Here is a 21,990-nt window from a genome sequence, read left to right as displayed (position 1 = left end):
ATGTTTTTAGCATGATTAGCAAATTGACTAGCATGTCGGTAGCATGACTAGCATGTCGCTACGATGTTCTGATGCAAAGATATAGGTCTTGCTAAAAGGTTGCTAGGGTGTTTGATAATGGTTGCTAAGGCGTGGATAGGAGATGTCTATGGTGACTCAGGATTGGCTGTTTGCTGCCCCGAGTCAAACGAGCCCACCCCATGTCTCTGTGACGTTCTTTTTGAAGATATGTAAGTTTTGGTTAAGATTTTGGTTGCTAAGGTCATCGATAAAGGTTGCTAGGGCGTGGCTATGAACAGCTGAAGTAGTTCATGATTGGCCGTTTGCTGCCCCGAGTCAAACGAGCCCCACCCCCATGTCTCTATGACGCTCTGATCCAAAGATACCCATCTGAACCATTATAATGGCAGTCTATGGGATCTGTTGCTAGGGCGCTCTAATTGGTTGCTAGGGCGTGGCTTGACACCTTCATAGTGATTCAGAGACTTTGATTGGTTAGCTGAGTAAAACGAGCCCACCCCACGTCTCTATGACATTTTAATGCAAAGTTATTTAGATTTGCGAAATTCCTATGTAAATTACCATAGTAGGAAAAACACATGTGCATTTTTCCCTCACCATACTATGTCAATGGGGCACCTTTGGAGGTCTCTTGCCCCAGGGTAAAACTTTACCCCACTGTGGGGTATGTTCTCGTTCAGCTTGATAAAGTCTTCAAATCTGGTGATTTACAAGTTTGTGCGATATTCTCGCTCTGCGCTCGATCCGTCAAAGTTGGTCGCAATGTTACGTCTATGGGATTTTTCGCCCCGATTTTTCGCCTGGGTGTCACGAAAATCAAATGCCCGATCGCTTATAAAAGTCATAGCACATCTTTCCACAATACCCATACGCGATTTGACGCCCGTTTCAGGGTGTGTGGCAAAAACTGCGGGGACTAGTTACGCGCCCGAAATCGTCTGGAATCTATAATAATAATAACTAGAAAGTACATTTCCTGAAGAAAATGTGAGTGGTGCTTGCCGTGGCAAAACTCGGCCTCGGTTGCTAGGGTAAATTGGTTGGTTGCTATGAAACAGCTTGGTAACTGACAATGATGATACACTTGTCACTATGAATGATATAAACCAACCCCATGTCTCTATGACGTTCGATTTAAAGATATGCCCGTTTGAGTTGGGGTTGCTAGGGTGTTTGATAATGGTTGCTAAGGCGTGGATAGGAGATGTCTATGGTGACTTCGGTATTGGCTGTTTGCTGCCCTGAGTCAATCGCACCCACCCCATGTCTCTGTGATGTTCTGTTTTGAAGATATGCAAGTTTGGATTTTGGTTGCTAAGGTCATCGATAATGGTTGCTAGGGCGTGGCTACGAACAGCTGAAGTACTCCATGATTGGCCGTTTGCTGCCCCGAGTCAAACGAGCCCACCCCCATGTCTCTATGACGCTCTGATCCAAAGATACCCATCTGAACCATTATAATGGCAGTCTATGGAATCTGTTGCTAGGGCGCTCTAAATGGTTGCTAGGGCGTGGCTTGACACCTTCACAGTGATTCAGAGACTTTGATTGGTTCGCTGAGTAAAACGAGCCCATCCCCACATCTCTATGACATTTTAATGCAAAGTTATATTGATTTGCAAAATTCCTATGTAAATTACCATAGTAGGAAAAACACATGTGCAGTTTGACCCTCACCATAGTAAAAAGTTTGGAGGTCTCTTGCCCCCAAGGGGTAAAACTTTTACCCCACTGTGTGGTATGTTCTCGCTCAGCTTGATAAAGTCTTCAAATCTGGTGATTTACAAGTTTGTGCGATATTCTCGCTCTGCGCTACGATCCGTCAAAGTTTGTCGCAATGTTAAGTCTATGGGATTTTTCGCCCGATTTTTCGCCGATGTACGAAAAAAATCGCGCGCCCGATCGCTTATAAAAGTCATAGCACATCTTTCCACAATACCCGCACGATTTGACGCCCGTTTCAGGGGTGTGTGGCAAAAACTGCGGGACTAGTTACGCGCCTTGAAAATCGTGATGGAATCTATAATAAGAATAATAATAATAAGTAAGAATAAGTATGAGGAATAGTAATAGTGTGCTTTGCCTTAAAAGGCAAGCACCACTAATAAAAACAAAACGTTTAATAAAATAAAAATCTGAAATCATTTATTTGTTAACCAATATTTGTGCAGTTCATCTGACGAATGTGTTTGGGATTCCCTTCTCTTCATGTTCAGACGTGAGAGCGTCAGAAAGCCTTCACTGACTGCTGTTGGTTTGGGACACAGCCACGAGCGGCAGCCAGCGACTAAACTAAAGCATGGAGCTCTGCTGTGAGTCTGTGTCCAGCCTCCCGCTGGCTTCGACCTTAGAGACTCGATCTGGTCTCTGTGATGAGCGTGTCATTACAGCTCGACACATTCCTGACCTAATGAGCCGTCTCCTCTGATCGCATCACAGCAATCACTCCCAAAGACGCCGCTGAAGGACAGACGCATCCCTTCAGCTTCACCACACGCTTCATTTTGCCATAATGATCCGATTGGATTTTGGACCACACATACACGACTGTGTGTGGATATCAGCATGTGTGAGATTTATTGACTTACTGTCAATGACGGCCTCTGCTTCAGCTCTGTGACATCACTGTGACATCATCGCCCCGAAACCTGAAATAAAACACAAGGGACTATTACTATAACTGATAAAAAAAACTAAAAAAATATGATAATAATACAAACCAATAAAAAAATAAAATAAATAAAAATTATATATATATATATATGCACACATTTTAATACACTGTACATACAGACATATATAAACACATTATTATTATTACACACACTGTACATACATATATACACATATACATACGCATATACATACACACACACACACACACACTCATTAATACTATTATGTATACTGAATTTTTCGACAGTGAAACATTTACTGCCAAACAAGATACATATAACATTTTTCCACATATAATATTCTCATCTACTACAAATCAGACTATTTATAGAACGTCCCCCTCGTCCTCTGGTCAGTCTGCCAGTTTCTTATTAAATATTACCATATGTGTGTGTCGTGTGGAAGTGTTGAAGGAAATGAAGCTACATGCATTTTAACATCTGCAATTAATCTTTCTTACACACACCAAACATTACATCTTCAGTGAGCAAATCACAAGGTACTGAAAGCGGAGATTCAACGCTCCTTAAATAAAGCCCGATTCAGAAATCCCACCCAGACAACTACAAATAAAAAAAAAAATGTGACCAAACAGGCGATAAAAATCCTGTTAATAATAGCCAATAGGGTTTCAAAACGTGCTGAGAAGGTGCAAATGAACTGCAAAAGACTTGATAAATTAACCACAAAGACACCAAAGACCCTTGAGTGTTTTATTGTCTTCATGAACTCAAACATGCTGAAATCCTCCAGAAGTTTGAAGTCTCTTATACAGAACTTTCCAAAAAAAAAAAAAAAAAAACGGGTTGAAGCGATGTCACGAGACGAAAAGTGAAGATGGGCCAAGAAACACCTGATTTTTTTTTTTTTTTTAAAGAAGATGATCTGAGCAAGCTGAACCTTCTCAGGTTGCAAATTAATTTAATCCTTGTTTTCTGGAAGATATGTTCTTTAAACAGCGGTATAAGAGGCCAACGGCATTCAAGGAGATCACAAGAAATCACCCGTTTATAAATCAGTCACTGAGTGGCCATCCACTAAATGAATAATAATAATAATAATAATAATAATTATTATTATTATTATTATTATTATTATTATTATTATTATTATTATTATTATTATTATTATTATTATTATTATTATTATTATATAAAATGCAGGAAAAAGGGGCTATATCTTCCTTAAAATAAATAAAAATAAAATAAAATAAAACAAAATAAAATATTAAATAAATATAATTTTAACATTTATAAGTGCATGGTAATTTATATTCCTCTGTCAAAACATGTACTATTAAATTGAGTATTTTGAAACATAAACTATGAAAAGCGCTTCGCCAGCCAAGTATTTGTTTGCAACGCATAGATGAGCGTTCATTAAGCTGCCGTCCTGTCAAACTTTACTAGATATAACCTTATTCTTTAACATCACAGGACTGAATTTAATTTCATTTAGCTGCAGGCATGGAAACCCTCTCAAATTACCGACTACATAAAACACTCAGAGAGAGACAGACAGACAGAGATAATGAAATTGGAGAGAGACTGACTGACTGAGATGAGCTTTACACGAAAATCACGTCATTTCGTACGGTCTCTCTCAACACTGACATTTATGGAAATTACCAGCAGATGAACAAAACAGCTGAAGGGGAGAAGAAGAAAAAAAATCCTGCTGCCTGGGAAAAATTCACATTAAGTAATATTAATCAATGTGAAAGGCTAAAAATCCTCATAGATATCATAGAACAGGCATCCGATTAAAAAGTAAAAAAAAAAAAAAAAAAAAAAAAAAAAAAAACATTGCTAAAACCAAAATATTTGTAGGGTGACCATACATGTTATTTTTCTGAACGCATCTTGGCCAGTACTGCCTAAAATATATAGGCTATGTATGTGAAAACCGATCGCTGTATGACATCAGTTCATTTAGTAAAAAAAAAAAAAAAAAAAAAAAAAAAAATCATGTCTATAAATGCTTAAATTAAGTTTGCAAAAATAGTTAAAAATTTTAATTCAGTTGCAAAAATATACATATTTTGTCTTTTTTTTTTTTTTTTTTTTTTTTTAATGAAACGCATATTTTTTATATATATATATATATATTTTATGCGTTTCATTTATATAACGCATATTTTTTGCATATATATATATATATGCGTGTGTATGTGTATATTTTATATAATATGTAACATTTTATTTATATACTTATATTCATGCCTAAACTTAAAGTTAAAATTCTAATTAATTTAACACTTCTTTACAACTATATTCTATACTACGTTGTATTTTTTGTTTACTTGCACATAAGTAGGCCTATAATATATCAAGCAGTTTTGCAAAACCATGAAGCCCTTTTATTTTGTGATTCTTCTAAAACAAAATCAGCTTGTCAGAGGCACATTAAGGGAGGGATATTTCCGTCTCACCGAGCATTTGTTTGGATAACTCACGCTGTTGTGTGCATGACAAGCCATACATATATTTGCGCACAAGATAAAGCATGCAAATTAAAAAATAAAGCAGCGGTTCATGAAGAGCTCCTGTTAAGAAGCTCCGCATTACGACAGGCCTTTACTGACAGAATATGACGGCAGGAGTCTGTTTTTTTATGAAGGCCATGTTTTATCCAGTGCTGGAGGTCACTGCAAAGAAAAGCTCTTTCCACAAACTCTTTGAAGCACAGAGTTAAAGACATGGCTTGAGTTACAGATCGCCTCGCTGGCATTGTTAAAAGAGAAAGACGCATTGTCTTCTCATGAGACAGGACTCATAATGATAGTAAGGCACGATTGAGAAGAGAGACTTTCCTGTTCATCCACACCCCACACACACACCTTTAACTCCTACAGACGTGATGGATTATGAGGTTATATGATTTCCTGGTTGACACGGGAACAATACCACACTTGGACCTTGGATTTCTAGACTTTCTGTTCAAGTTCTTCACCTTCACACCCGAACTGACCTGAAATTCAAGAATCCAGTGGCATTTTCACAGAGAAGCCAAGGAAGGCCATTATTATTATTTAATGACACTGTTCATTAAGTGTCTCATTTGTTCTTCTGTTTACATCAAGCTTCTCAAGCTTTCAAAGCCTCTCTAAATCACAATATTATTTTTTGTTAATATTGTTAATATTCTGAAAAATATTAATTCAGTGATGAGTTTTGTGATTTTTTGAAAACATCTATACAGTCTTTAAAGCGCTTTATTAACGTCTACTAATTTTACTACATTTTAAATTAGTTGTTTGCCTTTTTGCTTTGTTTTTAATTTTATATCCTTGCATTTAATTTCAGTTTATATATATATATATATATATATATATATATATATATATATATATATATATATATATATATATATATATATATATATATATATATATATATATATATATATATATATATATATATATATAAAAAAAGAGTAACATTATATAAATGATTAATTGTTTTTATTATTTTAGGTTTAGTTTATTATAATAGTCATCTTATGTTCATAACTTGTCAGCAAAAAGTATAAATTCTAAAAGTGATTTTATGTACATCCAAAGCATACTAAAAATGTAATTAAAGTGTCTAAAAACTTCTTGAGATTTATCATGTATTGTGTGGCTGCACTGATCCTTAAACAGTCTTTTAATGCCATCTTAGGATTTTTGTTCTAAAGATTTATTGCTATATAAACTGAACTGTATTTCTTTTATAATTCATGGTAAAATGTGTCATTTGAAAAATGTAACCGAAGAGGACACATTTTAAAGCACAAGAGATATCTAGGCCAAAATTTAAAGCTGCATTAAACTTTAATTGTTTTGATGCTTGGAAACCCCTTTTCATCTTTGACCCATAAATTACTAGAAGTAAACAACTCGCACTCTTTTGTTCTGCACTTTCAGCTAAATCTACATTGAAACAAACCCAGAAAGGGGACTTTGGCCCCTCGTTTTCCACCACACGTCACTGCCTGATTATTTTCGAGAGGATATCCGGCTTTCACACATTTCCCAAATGCTGAAATCTGGCAACCCATCTGACATTTCTGGCAGATGAACTGAAGAGGCCGTGGTTATGAGCGGTGCGTCATCCCGTACTTCCATCTGGATTAACACTAATAATCATTTCATTGATTTTTGAGAGAAAACAGGCTACAGATGTGCAAAAATATGTTATTTTGCTATTTTGGATTATTCTGTTCTGCTTCTCCCATTTTAAATCACAACTTTTACTTCCCTTTCAATCAGATAGGAAAAAAAAAATACATCCTGTATATATTTAAGAAGAAAACTTACATTGACAAACATTTTTACATTTGTTTAATGAGGGCTACGCTATTCTTTATAACCATTAGGTTTCAGATGCATTAGTGAAGTTTATTTTATTCTTTCTATATTTTCTCATGCATCTACAAAATATCGACAAAAAAAAAAAAAAAAAAAAATTCTGTTTTTGTCCATTTTAAAAAATAAATAAAAATATAAATAAAAATATAAATGCATACATTGTTTGGATATGCCACCAAAAAATAAAAACCTGCTTAATTTGGAACTGGGTTTATTTCCGCTGTCATTAACTAATAGCATGTACTACTACAGGACATGTGTTGCCTCGTCCCTCAAGAGTCAGTGAGATGAATCAGAAGACATGCTGCTGTAATCTACAAATAAAGACCCGTGTTTGTTTACGGATGAGGTAAACGGCTCACAGAGATCTGCGGTGTGTGAAGTCAGTAATTACGGAGAAGAATAGATCTGCAGTGAGCTAGGGGTTATTAACAGAGCATAAGCTTTCATAGAGAAAAAAACAACAAGAGCAGCACATCTCATATACAGGTCACCTTCACATGAATCTCCATAATGGGACGTTCACATGCATCTTATCTCTGCAGGTCTGCTCGGCTGGCCATTTCTTTCTATCCTTAATGGTCATAAAATGGCAATCTGATCTAAAAAATCTATAAATAAGTTACAAAAGAAATCTGGAAGACAACGTGCGAATAAAATTACAGCCGTATAAAAATACTGAACCAACTCACTTAGGATGTGTAAAATACATTTCTGATCTTTTTGCACGCATTTTTACATTGGGTGCACGAAAACAAATCTCAAATCAGGAATCTCTAATATTTTTGACACTTTAAAATATCAGACATGATGTAACGTCGCTCAAGAATTTCAAAAATTCATAATAGATTTGCAATATTTCAGGTGACGTAAAGTTGCAAAATAATAAATGTACAATAATTTTAATATCTCTTTTAAAGCTTCCTAAACACAGTGTCATCATTAGACTCCAATGATTTCTCAATAGCCTCATATTTAAACATCAAAAATAGAAAACTACTTCTTTAACAGTTTAAGTTTTTAATTTATTTAGGTACATACTACTATTTATTGCCTTTTAATCCAGCTAATCTAAAACATATGCATTCAGGTAAATTCAAGATCATTATTTAAACTTAAATCACAATAATACAGTACATACATTTAGGTTAATAATACTAAAGATTAAAAATTGAGATGCTACTCCTACTCCTCAAATGTGTATTATATATTACAATTTAATATATGTTATAATTAAGAGTGAAATATCGTCACTGAAATCACAACCATGACTTATTTTTCTACCATAGTCTATGATAAACAGTGCAAAGCAGTAATGAAGGTAAAAGAAGTGGCATTTTAACATGAGCTCTTAACACCACAGGAAGCCTCGGTCCCTCCCTGAGCAAAGGACATGTGACATCCATTTACAGCAGATACTCAAGTGACAGACAGACTGAGAGAAACAGAGAGAAGGAAAAAAATAAGTGTGTGGAGGGAGACGGTCACTGGCCATGCTTTTAATGTCTCATGATCGGCAGGGTTACACTTAACCTCGTATCACACTGCTAGAATTACTGAAATAAATATATGCCCTGCGTGTTTCAGAGTGAAGTGCGGCACTGTGTTCATTTACACGTGAGCATTTCAGTTTTCATCTCCGTATCTGAGCCGAGTTTGAGATGCTTTAACATGCATTTGGCAAATATAACACGCACCTGTCATCTTCCTATACTTCTAATGAGAAGCGCTTTAAGGGCGCCACGAGGTTTATCATCAAAATTAAATGTTTAATGGCTTGACCTTGGAAAATGAAGAAATTAAGACAAGCTATATACTAGTTTCATAATTTTACAGTTGCAGCGCAAAAACCTGTTTTTGTCATTTATCCATTTACATTTACTATTCAGTAAGCTAATTATTATACATCAATCAGGCTGTATAATAATCACAACCTTTTTCCAAACTGTGTAGTCCTATAATAAAGCTCAGCAAAAAAAAAAACATTTTTAAAATCACCATGACAATTTACATAAAATACAATTAAGTTAAAAGTTAAATTTAAGTTAATTTTTTTTATTTATTTAAATATTTTAAAGCCATGTCAGCTGCAGGGCTATCTTTATTGAGAAAACGGAATGAATAACATTAGCTAAAAAATGATTTTTAGTTATAATATAAAATTAACGAGAAGCTATAAAAAACATTTGAGGTTAATACCAGAGAAAAATATATATATATTCAGATGCCTTTTTAAATACAGGATAATAATATTTACTTATGTTAAAAGCTCTACAGTTAATCTACATCCATCCTTTTAACAAATAACTATGTGTGAGTTTTCTATACGCCCTACAGGGCAATAACAATCACTTTTTCCCCAGCTTGTGCGGCCCTATCATCTTGTCCTTTTATTCTGGCCTAGAACAGTCCACTTGTACACGAAGACGATCTTACTGACAGGTGAAGAGACCAAACACGGTTTGTTTTGTGTTCACATGCCTACCAAGCACCTCAGACAAAACTAAGCACCTTCTGAAGATGAAAAGCCACCAAGCAGACAAACCCCAGTAATCCTGCTAGCGACTAGAGCACTCAACTCCTAGAAGTTGCTTAACGTCAGACAATCTGAGCTTGCGGTTTTAACAAGTTCTTTTCAGTTGTGTGCCTCACGCGTCGGTGAACAGATCACGGGCGGCCCGTGGGTGTGCCGTCTCAGCCTGAGACTATACTTAACTCACAAAAAGGCTCATGTCATGTCTGCAACCTTCCAAAACATCAACCAGAGACAAAGAGGAGATATTGAATTATGCATTCAAAGCCGTGTCACATTTATTCTGCTGCGCTGGGGCCTAACTGCTGTCTTCAGACCCCAAACGACTCGGCAGAAGACAGACCTCCCGATTCCCCTGCAGGAGCCCAGCATCCTGATTAATGAGCGGAAGATTGCGGAAGAGCGAGCGAGAAGTGAAAGATGGATGGTGCAGCGCAGACGCAAACTCAGCGTCAGAAAACTGCCCTAATTACTGACGGCCCTGTGGTTCATTTGCTTTAAATGCACACAATATCCCCCTTTTTTTCTGGCCAGGAAGAAGATCTTCCCCTACAGCCTCATCCAATGACCTCATTCTCGACAGCACAACGATTAGTCATTCCCAACCGGTGAAACATCTACATGGACCTCCCCTCCAAGAAGACCCGTACACATGACAAAACGAATGCATGCACCAAGTAAAAGGTCTGTCTCAGGACCAAGCAAAAAAAACCTAGTCTCACAAAGACTTATCCAGCAACTTACTATGAACAATTTTTTTTTGCGCCACTGTACAAAGACTGCATGACTTGGGGAAAAATTGCACATTATTTGTTTATAAAAATGCAATTAAAAAAAATGCTATAAAAGTTGTGTGTGCTTGTTTTTAAGGCTGCACAATTTGGACAAAATGCTATGCTTATATATTTTGTACATTGCTTGTATATTTGCTCAATACGGCCAAAAAAGTTTTTAGTTTTTTACATAATCAAAAACAACAAATTCTATAAAATTTATAATAAAATAATAATAATAATAATAATAATAATAATAATAATAATAATAAATAATAATAATAATAAATTTTTAATACTTTTTAAAACTGAAAGTCCCAATACTAATATTTAAATCTTGTGTAATTACTTTATTTTACAGCTTTTATTTTGACAGAAAACTTGTTTAAATTCAAAAAGCTTTTGTGATTTGAAGATCATGCTAAGCCATGTTTCAGTTTTATTTTTATTCAGCTCTAGACTGCCACAATATCACGAGGGTAAAAAATGTATTCAAATAGCACAAAACTCAACAACACTCGCATAAAACGTTAATAGAATTAAGTTATTTCTGTCTGTCCAAAATCAAATCCAATTATTCCTCTTAAGGTCGGGCTGGTCAATATAAAAAAGTATTATTGATAGATTAATTAAACGTTGGTGTCTTTTATTAGATGTTAGCTGATGTATCAGTTTTGCAGATTAATCGGCACCAAAACTTGATTCGCGGAAATATTGGAAATATCGTTTTTCTGGGTTTTGTCCGCTGGGTCCAATATTATAAAGTGAGAAAGCAAACATATCTATGGTGAAAATCACTGAAAACATGTGCATTTGTTTTGAAAAGTGATGCACAAGCTGACTGGAGAGTGCACGGACAGCGCTGACACTTCAGAGGCACGTTTAAAACAGAGACAGCGAAAAGGTATGTTTACAGTACACTCCAGTACATGTTTTCGTGTCAATACGCAGTAATTAATTTGTTGACCGCATGCCACATTGGAGAAAAGAACAGCAGCGCGCTTGCTGAGAAGGCATGAACAACATCTCCAGAGCTGCTCTGCACGTCGTGAGCCTTTCACCGTTTCATTTGAGCAAAACTAGCGTCGCGCAGGACTGTAAAGCCACTCGTGGCAAGCCGCCAAAATAAAAGTTCTGTTTGACTTGCAGTACTGCTACTACTAAAAAAAATAAATAAAAAAAAAAAAAAAACACACACGTACAATGTTTTAATTTGAATAATGGATTCCCTTGGTTTGCTAAAAATTGTATAGCTAGATACACAACATTTCTAAAGGAAAAGAAAATGTCACTGGTACCACCTCCACCTTTTTTATTAGTTTTTTGCAATAAAGTTCAGTACTATTTTACATGGAGTGTTATGTTTTTTTTTAAGTCCAGTATCAATTTAAAAACTATTGGTCACCGGCAAGTGCGGTCCAACCTTGCTTTTATCACACTGCTATAAAAGCTATAACCCAGGTGCCGGTCTCAAATTCTTGCTCAAAATAAATAATAGCTGTAACGTAAGCCTCGCGTGCGTTCACCATCACCATACTAAACCAAAGCTGATAGAGCAGGCTAATAGTCTCCGTTCCCTGCAACCACAGTAGCAGCGTGCGAGTAACATTTTGAATAATCAGAATCCGAGCGGTGATTCTGCTAGCATTTAAAAGTGCTGTTTCAAGCACTATTACTGTAACCTTGAGCTAATGTTGTTGCCCGCCGGGAGAGCGGAGCCTGATAACATGCAGCACATTCAAATGGCACCGTGTTATTTTTCATCCCTCTAAACACCAGACTATGATGCAGAGAGGTTTGTATTCACGGGTGGTTGTTGCACTTTCAAAGATGGCAGTTTTGAATAAATCTGCGTTGACCTTCTGACTGTAACTCTGCTTTATTATTTGAACCTCTGGCCAGATGAATTGACAAAACTGTCAGCATAATCTAATTTCCCCATCGCTGTAGGTCTCCCAGCTGTTTAAGTGATGCGTTTCAAAAGAGAGATCCATCTGCGTATGCGCCTACGTGCTTAACGTATTTAATTAGATTCAGAAGATTTAGATTCTAACTCAATTAGGTTGCGTGAATGCATCTCATGAAACCCATCACAAACATGTCCAGGGACCAAATTAAATAAAGAAAAAAGAAATACACACGTATACGGCTCTGACCTCAAATGAAGAATCTTACAATAACCAAAATAAAATAAGACATGTTATCAATCACTGTAATGCAAATGATATTATTCTTTTAACAAATATTATTTGATGTTACCACTTACAACTATTGGAAAGTATTAAAAATGAAAGGATTTAAAATGTCGAAATAATAATTAAAAAAAAAAAAAATTAAACTGGAACTTTATTTTTTATTTACGTTTATTTTGATATTTCTATGTGCATACTCTGATTACTGTAATGCAAATCTATTATATTAACCAAATAATATTTGATAGTAAAATTACTGCACTTAACTGTGATTTAAATCATTTAAAAGTTAGTTAAACTAAAGAGTGATTTACCACTACCAAGAATAAACAATATAACAAAATAAAGAAAAACTGGGGGAAAACAAAAATGTGCCAAAGTGCGCGTGTCTCAATTTTTTTCTGATTTTGTGCAAAATATCTCCTAACTAAAATGATAAAGTATCTCCTTCAAGAACCTTGAAGACACATACAGCAAAGACTTTGACACACTTTACTCTTTATTACTTCTGCAATAGTTAGTTCTTGCACAACAGCATCTGTACTACTTCCCTTCACCTCACTGCGACTAAACGTGTATAGCTGTGCACATTTTCCAAGGCCAAAAGATCAAACAAAGCGAAATTCCCGCGAAAAACGAACCGATACGTGAAAGAGCCACTGAACTAAACGGCGTAAACCTCGCCTGTTCCGCAACTGGGTCATGTTGATTTTATTATTTAAAAAAGCGCACAATAGGAAAAAAAAAAAAAAAAAAAAAAAAAACGAACGCATAGGGTTTTCCCACGAATGATTCTGAGAAACGCCTCAGAAACCGGTTCCAGCGTTGAGAATGAGAATCTTCATCACCAAAGGCTTTGTACGTGAAACCGTGTTATCCTTTCAAATTGCAAAATAAAGGTACAACCACAAAACAAGTCCTGACAGCTGTAGATTCTTTGCGCGCCCGAGATACAAGTACATCACAGGCTGCTTTTGTGTCCGACTGCAGCTCTACAAAAAACCAACAATAGACATTTGTTTGCACGACAAAACGTGAGTTTGAGAGAATGTATTAGTATAATCCATGTCTCCGAGTGTGTGTGTCTAAGGAAGGAAGAAAAAAAAAAAAAAGAGGAGGGTCTTTCTGTTCCTTTCAATTCATTTCCACTAATGGCTTCAAGCATCTTCACACAATCAGGCAGCTGCTGCGTGGTCGATGCATCAGCGAGGACGAGAGGAGATGCGCATTCCCAGTAGAGATGCGAAGAACAGCCGACGCTCAGCAATACAGCTGCTCCCGTGCATTAGCTCAAAGGCACGAACGCAGAACCGTGCTTTAAAGCACACACCATCGATAACAACCGCACCGAACGCTGCTCAGACTGACTAAAAGTACAACTTTAGTGCGAAACCTGGTTTCCGCTTTAAAGCGCTCACGTCCTTCGGTTTGCTCGGAGAATCGATTAAGCAAAGATTCGAATAGATTATTTTCGATGTTCAGCGCTGGGGCCGGGTCTCACGCGGCGGCGCCGGGACTTCGCGCAGCTGGTATTGAGAGCTCAAATGCGGCGAGGTTTAAGCTCATTTCACGGATCTCTCGCGGCTTACAGCGCAATGTCATGCTGTTAGGAAGACGCTCGGGTCTCTGGCGTCCTCCGTTCAGCCGGCGTCACCAAAAAGAGCGGAGCATTTGCGGAGGAGGGAATCGAACAAACTGGTTCCAAGTCCCAAAATCAAAAAAATCCCAGCAGCAACTGTCCTTACTCTAACTCGTCATTTATAATAATACACCATCCGCTTTTATCTTTATGGCCAACGACAAGAGTCTCGATCACTGGACTGAATCTGAATAACGCCTTTGGCTTGTTTTTCGATCACGTGCGCAATTCGCTCCATCGACGAATCTCTGCACAAGCAAACACAAGAAGTTCAAGAGGTCAAACGAAGATCTCAATGCCCGTGCCATTTAAACGGTGATCACGGAGGCGCGTAACACCGCAAAGTCAGAGATTGAGGTGATCTGGCTCAATATGGAAAGTCGGTTCAGCAGCCCATTGATTCGACCGACCAAGTGAGCATGCAAAAAAAAAAAAAACAAAAAAACTTTTATAAAACTGTTCAGGTAAACATGCCACTTTCTCTAATGCATGCATTAACGAATCGCAATATAACTTATAATTCACAATCTTGCTTCCCCCCCCAAAATGATTCAGTGAAATATAAATCAACGGCCATATCAAGACCAATGCAACACAACCTTCACAAGCGAGGTAGATAAACAAATCAGGACAGTCACAAGACATCATAAATCACCCATGAAAGCTGTAACATCACACTCTGAACAACATCTGTAACATCAGTCCTCTCCTATCCAGCTGTTTCCGTTTTTCTTCTGACTTTAAACGCATTTAACAGAGCATCAGCACTCCAGGACTAACCAAAAACACCTTTCTGACTGAAAAACAAAGGCAAATACTAAACACCCTCCTCTAGTACCAACTGCGACACCGAAGACGAGCTGTGAGAAGATCATTTTAACCGTCTTCGCGTTTGGTTATAGCCTCACTAACTGATAGAAGCGCGTTAGTAAACATCTAACGTCTCCCGTCTTAGGCTAAAGCTAAATCGCGATAATTAACTAGCGCTGGTTAAAACGAAGCAGGCTAACTTTCCGTCACAACACACGTGGATTTTTTTTGTTTCTGGATACGAAAAGCGTCACGTTAACTACCCGTGAACCAGGTGACGCTAGTTAACGTTACACAAAGAGACCCGGAGCACTTGACGTCCCAGTCATGACAGAAAAACTACTTCACGAACGATTTAAAGATCAAAAACCGCGTCAAGTTTCGCGTCCAACCCTATACCCGACTACTTCGACAGCGGATCGAGACCGGCAGCTGATCTTCAGGCGAGTTTGTGACCGTTATCGACCCGACTGAGACCGCGAACAACAAACGGCAAGTGCCGCGCGCGGACCCGGACGCGCGGTCTCCGTCGGATTACAATCAAACGACTCGCTCACCTTCTGCTTTCGCTTCGAGATTAATCATCCGCGGCTTCGCGAAGGGACACCGGTAATTTCCGAGCGGTTCCGCGGGACTCGTAGCAGGGCAGCGCTCCCGACTCGCGAGTGCGCGTGAATGTTCAACGGCGCGCGGAGCTTTACGTTCGGCTGCGCGTGAAGGAAGCGGCGTGACGTCACCAAAGCGCTTGTTCATCGTTTCGCTCAGACTCGCCGAAACATCTCCGCTTTATCACAATTTGATTGCTTATCTTTACTTTAGCGTTGGTTATTAGATTGTTTTCGTGATTGTATTTCATCAGCGGGTGAAAATAAAAAGTCATTTTTAATTTTTATTCTATCACTTGTCGCTTTAACCTGCTTAAATGAAGATTAAAATCGCTCTTAGAAATGCGTGACCACAGAACCGGTCATAGGAGTGATTTTTTTTTATTATTAAAACGTGCACAGCATCTGAAAGTTGAACGACTAAGCTTTCCATTGATGGATGGCTTGTACAGATACACCAATATTTGGCTGAGATGCAGCTCTTTGAAAACCTGGGATCTGAGGGAGAGAAAAAATATCGTATTATTGAGAAAATCGCGTTTAAAGTCGTCCAAGTGAAGTTTATAGCAATGTGCATCACTAATCCAAAATTAAGTTTTGATATATCAACAGTAGGGCAATAGGGAATATGATCTTTACTTAATATCCTAATGATTTTTGGTGTAAATATTATATATAATATACTATACTTTTTTTTTGGTCAGGGTCACGGGCCTGGTAGACATATAGCAAGTACACAATAACACTTTCAGTGAACGATTCGTTAAATTTAAAAGAATTTATTGCATTTAAACTGAAATATAACTTAGTATGTGTTTGGGTTTAGGCACAGGGGCACACTCATAGCCAACCAGTCATGTTATAGCCAATAGCCGGCTCTTATTTTAGCCAGAAGTGAGGACTTGAATATAAAATGAAACCAATTCAGTGAGGAATAAAAAGCATGTATTAGAGAGAGGACGGAAACAGTACGAGAAAAATGAGTCAGATACTGTACAACAGCGCCGGATGTGACATATCATGAAGTAAAATGTAATGAAAACACCTGACCAGTTAACAAGTGCCCAAAAACCCTCTAAAACTAGTCTAGCGAAGCTGGGAGAGCATTTTAGACCGCTTTAAAGCCGACTTTCTATAAGCATTCATGAATAAATAAACGGACCTATTATTAAAAATCACCATTGCTTGGAGAGAAAAAAAAAATCACGGCTGAGAGTACACCTTTATATACTTAGACTGCTTTACCAGCACAAAATGATGCGGTCGATATATTTTTATGAGAAGGTGAAAATTACCGAGTTAACTGTTAAAATATTGATATGGTGTTTTTATCCACAGGGCCTGTGATTTCACGCCTCGCTCCTGTTAACAGTAAGAGACCAATTTACTGACAAAGTCACTCCTGAATTAAAGATGTGCAGAAAAAGAAAAAATCCTTATTCAGCTCGCAGAATTTAAAGCAGGTTTCCGTGGCCGTTCACACTCCCGCGAGTTCATTGATTTTACCCTCGTATTCTTTTCAGGCTTTCGGAGTGGCGTCGGGGACCGGCTCGCCCGTTTCTTCAGATGCATTTGTCACAGCGGCGAGATGCTGTGATTTTAATTGTATTGGGGAATCTTGATTGGGAAAAGCGGAGGGGGAAGCGAAAGCTCAAAGCAAATTCATTACCGCAGAGGCCGCGCACGCCGAGCTTTTCTGCATGCAGTGAAAATGTCAGCCTCACCTCGGTCATTTGTAAAGTAATAAGCAGAAGCACAATGACGGCGAGCCGCAGCAGCGCAACGGGGGGAAGGGCAAATCTGCCTGTCGCCTTAAAAAGGATTTTTAAAAGAGTCTTGATTAGAAAGTATAATGAGACTGAGAGCAACGCCGCGCGCTATCTCTCCAGAGGCTGATGGAAAACAAATTAATGTAGCTATTTTGTTTTAATTCCTATTTTTCCACATTAGTCTGCGGCGCGTCCCGAGGAGTTGTCATCATTGTCCACCGGAGCCCATGAAGCCAGAGTTATTGATTTTCTGTAGACACATCAAGGGAATGCAGGGAGTAATCTCTTTTTTTTTTTTTTTTTTTTTTTTTTTCCTGAAAAACAAGAGCCATCCAGCATTAAAAAGGAAGAAGAGAAAAGGAAGGCGACGAGGAAAACAATTTTTCTATAGATGTATCGTTCGTGCTCCAAACCCTTTGAACGTGGCGTCATTTTATCCATCAGGCATAAACCACCATGAACAAGTGTCACAAAATTAATAAAAATCCATTGATAGTCATTACCTGGGAGATGATAACATGTTTTACTTAAAAGAATAGTTCATCTAAAACATGTATATATGTGTGTATATGTATATATGTTTATATATATATATATATATATATATATATATATATATATATATATATATATATATGTATATATATATATATATATATATATATATATATATATATATATATATATATATATATATATATATATGAGTGTATATATATATATATATATATATATATGTATATATATATATATGTGTATATATATATATATGTATGTGTATATATATATGTATGTGTATATATATATGTATGTGTATATATATATATATATATATATATATATATATATATATATATATATGTGTATATATATATATATGTATGTGTATATATATATGTGTATATGTGTATATATATATATATGTGTGTGTGTATATATATATATGTGTATATATATATATATATATATATATATATATATATGTATATGTATATATATATATGTGTATATGTGTGTATATATATATATATATATATATATATATATATATATATATATATATATATATATATATATATATGTATATGTATGTATATGTATATATGTATGTATATATATGTATCATGTAGATAAATTAGCTTTTTTATAGGAACATGTTTGGAGAAATTTAGCATTCACTCACTTGCTCAGCAATCGGTGCTCTGCAGTGAATGGGTGCCGTCAGAATGATAATGCTAAAAACATCACTATAATATACAAAGTAGTCCACTCCACTCCAGTCAGCATTTGACATCTTAGGAACAGCTGTATGTTTGTAAAAAAAAAAAAAAAAAAATAATACATAAGTCGTTTTTACCTTTAAAACATAGCTTCTGGACAAAATATCCATATCCATAATCCATAACAACACAAAAAAAGTCAACTAAGTTCGTCTGTGACATCAAACATATTTGTTTAGAACAGTGTTGGACTGATTTTGCTTGTGAACGGAACATGATCTGTGCAGATTTTTCTCCTGATTCAGAAGAGCAGCAGTATTATGAATCGCGGGTTCGTGTTTTAGCCAGAAGCGAGGACCTAAAAGTTGAAAACATCCTAATCATGGATTTGTTTGGTACAAATTAACCGACATGAACTGATGGATTGGATTATCGTGATGTTTGGACTCTCATTCTGGCGGCACCCATTAAACTTGCAGTCGTCCATTGCTGAGAAAGTGACGCGATGCTACATTTCTACAATACTGATGAAGGGAAAAAAAACTAATTTGCATTTTAAAATGGCCTGTTCATCAAAGGATCAAGAAAACATGTTTTTCGTTTGATACACAGTCTTCAAAAAGCAGGCCTTATGCAATCACCAAGATTTAAACAGTTAATTTCTTTTATTCGATTTTTGACCTAAAAGGCTAAATTAAGCAACACGCGGTTACACCGTTTGTTTGCTATTGTGCTATTAACCTGCATTAAGTTGTAGACAGAGTAATTGTAGCTTTGTCTCTCTGGTAAATGTTCTCTTAAATAGAGTAATTGCTCTTTTATTGCAGATGAATCTGACAGTGGCAGGAATTAATTACTGTCAGATTGCAGAAGTGCGTATCGTTTAGATGGGAGACTATTCAGCTGCTTGCCGACATGGAAAATATATTCAAATATTCAAACGATTCATCTCTCAGTGGTGGTTTTGCATTTGTATTTATAAATAAAAAATGCCCTTTTATTTCACTGTACAATTTACATATGCATATTAATATTTAATGCCTTTGAAAACAAACAATAACAGTACATTCTGACCGGGCATCGAAGAGGAATGAGTTTTTTGATGGATAAAATCATCCCAGAACTAGACTCTGACCATGCAGTACTGACAGAAAAGAGATGTCGGGTTCAGTGACCTCTCAGACAAGACTAATAACTGTCTAATTATACTGATTTGTAAGAGACAGTACAATCAGCCGGTCATATTAGTGACTAATAGGTTGATCAGAACCTCAATGCAACGTAAAACAGTTGAAATGAACTTACGCTGAAAAAAAAACACTTTAAATGGTAATAGTAATTGGTTAGTAGGCACAGAGTAACCACTTGGTTATATTCAACCAAGATGCAATATTTCTAGATATACCAACCAGGAAAGAATCCACTTTTGAAATCATCGTTCGGTTTAATTTTGCCTTTAAAAAAAAACATTTCCATTAAACATTCCATTTTTTCATGGTTCTTTTTAATGGAGCGTTCCATTCTGCATTATGGGAACGTTACTTTTAAATGTAAAAACCCCAAAGTTAGATGAACGTCTAAAACATTTGGGGAAAATAAAAATGCTTTAAACAAAGTACAGTAAATAATGTTTTTACAGTAATGTTTAGAGAGCATTATTAAAGACCTTTGAAAAAACGGTCTATTAATGTTCCTGGAAGTTCATAACTTTAGAAGAACGTTTCCAGAACGTTAGTCAAAGTTCATTCGCTGCTACCTGAGAACACACAACTGAACATTACTGAGACCAAATGGCTTCTTCCAAAATCACGCTAACAATCAAGCCATTGCAAGCGTTATATGACCCTGGAAAATCCCCAGCTTCTGTCAGGCAACATTAAGACCCTACAAGGAACGTTTCGTTCGGGAAACACATATCATCCAGCAAACAGTGAGAACAGCGTTGATTCGACAAGATGAATGAGTGCAGGATCACAGGACTTGAATTACCCAGCAGCCTCTGGGTTCCGTGGCTCCTCCGGTGGGCGGCCGTCTTAATGGTGCCGCTTGTTTTGGCTCTGTTAATTGGAGCATGTTCACAGACGAAGGCCATCCCGGAGATGGTGGAGCGCAAGAACAGAACAAAAGGAAAGAGAAGCACCATTGTTAAGAAATAATCATCGGTTTAACTCGACCGAACGAAACAAAAAGGAGCAGATGTGAAGGGAGAACTGTTTTAGCATTGCAACTTGTCCTAGTTAGCTCTTTTTAAAGCAGCTGTGTATCTGTCCCTCTAAATAGCGGATTAGATGCGTATAAACGCGTCTACAAAACATGTATTAGATCTATTTTGGTCTATATCCAATGATTCTTGAACCAGCTCCGTAGTCCTGATCTAAATCAATTCATCCTCACTCTGAAGTCTCAATCTGAACACAAAGTGCAAGGTCTCGATGTAAACCGATGGATTCACGATCTAAATCAAACGACTCGCCATATGCTTTCTAAGCGTCCGATCTGAATCAAAACGTTTTAGAACCACTATAGTTCTGATCTGAATCAAATGATTCGCTCTAGACCCCCCATCTGATTTTAGATTGTGACTTTGCATTGCAAATCTTTCAATTCGCGAAATGATTTGAGAACTCACTCGATCCGGAGTCCCGAACTAAACTAAACGATTCGCGATACGCGCTCCGAAGACCCGATCTGAATCAAATCATTGGTGACATGCTCACTGAAGACAAAAACAGCGAATCATTTGGCAACACAATAACTAATTCAGGCTTTTATACGCATTTAGAGGGACAGATACACAGCTGCTTTACAAAGAGCTAAAACATCATTCAAAGTGAGTTCTCCATTCACATCTGCTCCTTTTTGTTTTGTTTGATCGAGTCAAACTGATGATTATTTCTCAACAACAGTGCTTCTTTTTCCTTTTCTTTGCTGTGAATCATTTGAACTAATTCAGACTTTTAAAAATTGCACACGTCACATTTTTTAAAAGGCGATATCGTGTCAGAATTGATGAACGAATGGCTCTTTTGATTCGTTTTTTTGCTAGTGAATCGAGCGGTTCCAGCGTAAACGACTCGCACAACCGAACAGCTTCGTCTGTTCCTCTGCTTTTTGCATCTTCATCCATGTTTAGAAGACCTGCCAGCACTACTTTTGCTAGTTTTACGGCGCATGGCATGAACTTTTACTAAAAGTATGATGTTTACAACCATTTCCATTCTGAATCTACATACACTCCATTTAAACAGTCCATTAATACGACGAGCTGCACCTCAAAATACATATTAGATAGAAACGCCGTGCTCTATGATTGGTTGGTAACATACATTTATAGATATGGTAATAAAGAGACCGTTTTATGTTTGCATATTCATCAGCCAATACTTACACAGTTTTTTGTA

The 21,990-nt window shown here is 36.8% G+C and overlaps 1 long non-coding RNA gene across 1 annotated transcript in view; it reads right to left on the bottom strand.

Annotated features, from left to right (window-relative positions):
* Positions 1–15,723, bottom strand: part of LOC122352079 — a 37,221-nt gene extending 21,498 nt beyond the window's left edge. Inside the window, exons 1-2 of the long non-coding RNA XR_006251843.1 lie at positions 15,553–15,723; positions 2,610–2,669 (exon numbers count right to left, since the gene is read on the bottom strand). This is a non-coding gene — a long non-coding RNA (uncharacterized LOC122352079). The remainder of the gene's footprint in view (positions 1–2,609; positions 2,670–15,552) is intronic.
* Positions 15,724–21,990: the final 6,267 nt, after the last annotated feature.

This window comes from Puntigrus tetrazona, chromosome 9 (assembly GCF_018831695.1).
Source record: "Puntigrus tetrazona isolate hp1 chromosome 9, ASM1883169v1, whole genome shotgun sequence".
Taxonomy (NCBI): domain Eukaryota; kingdom Metazoa; phylum Chordata; class Actinopteri; order Cypriniformes; family Cyprinidae; genus Puntigrus; species Puntigrus tetrazona.
The sequence above is the reverse complement of the archived record's forward strand: the minus strand, read 5'-3'. Positions and strand labels throughout refer to the sequence as shown.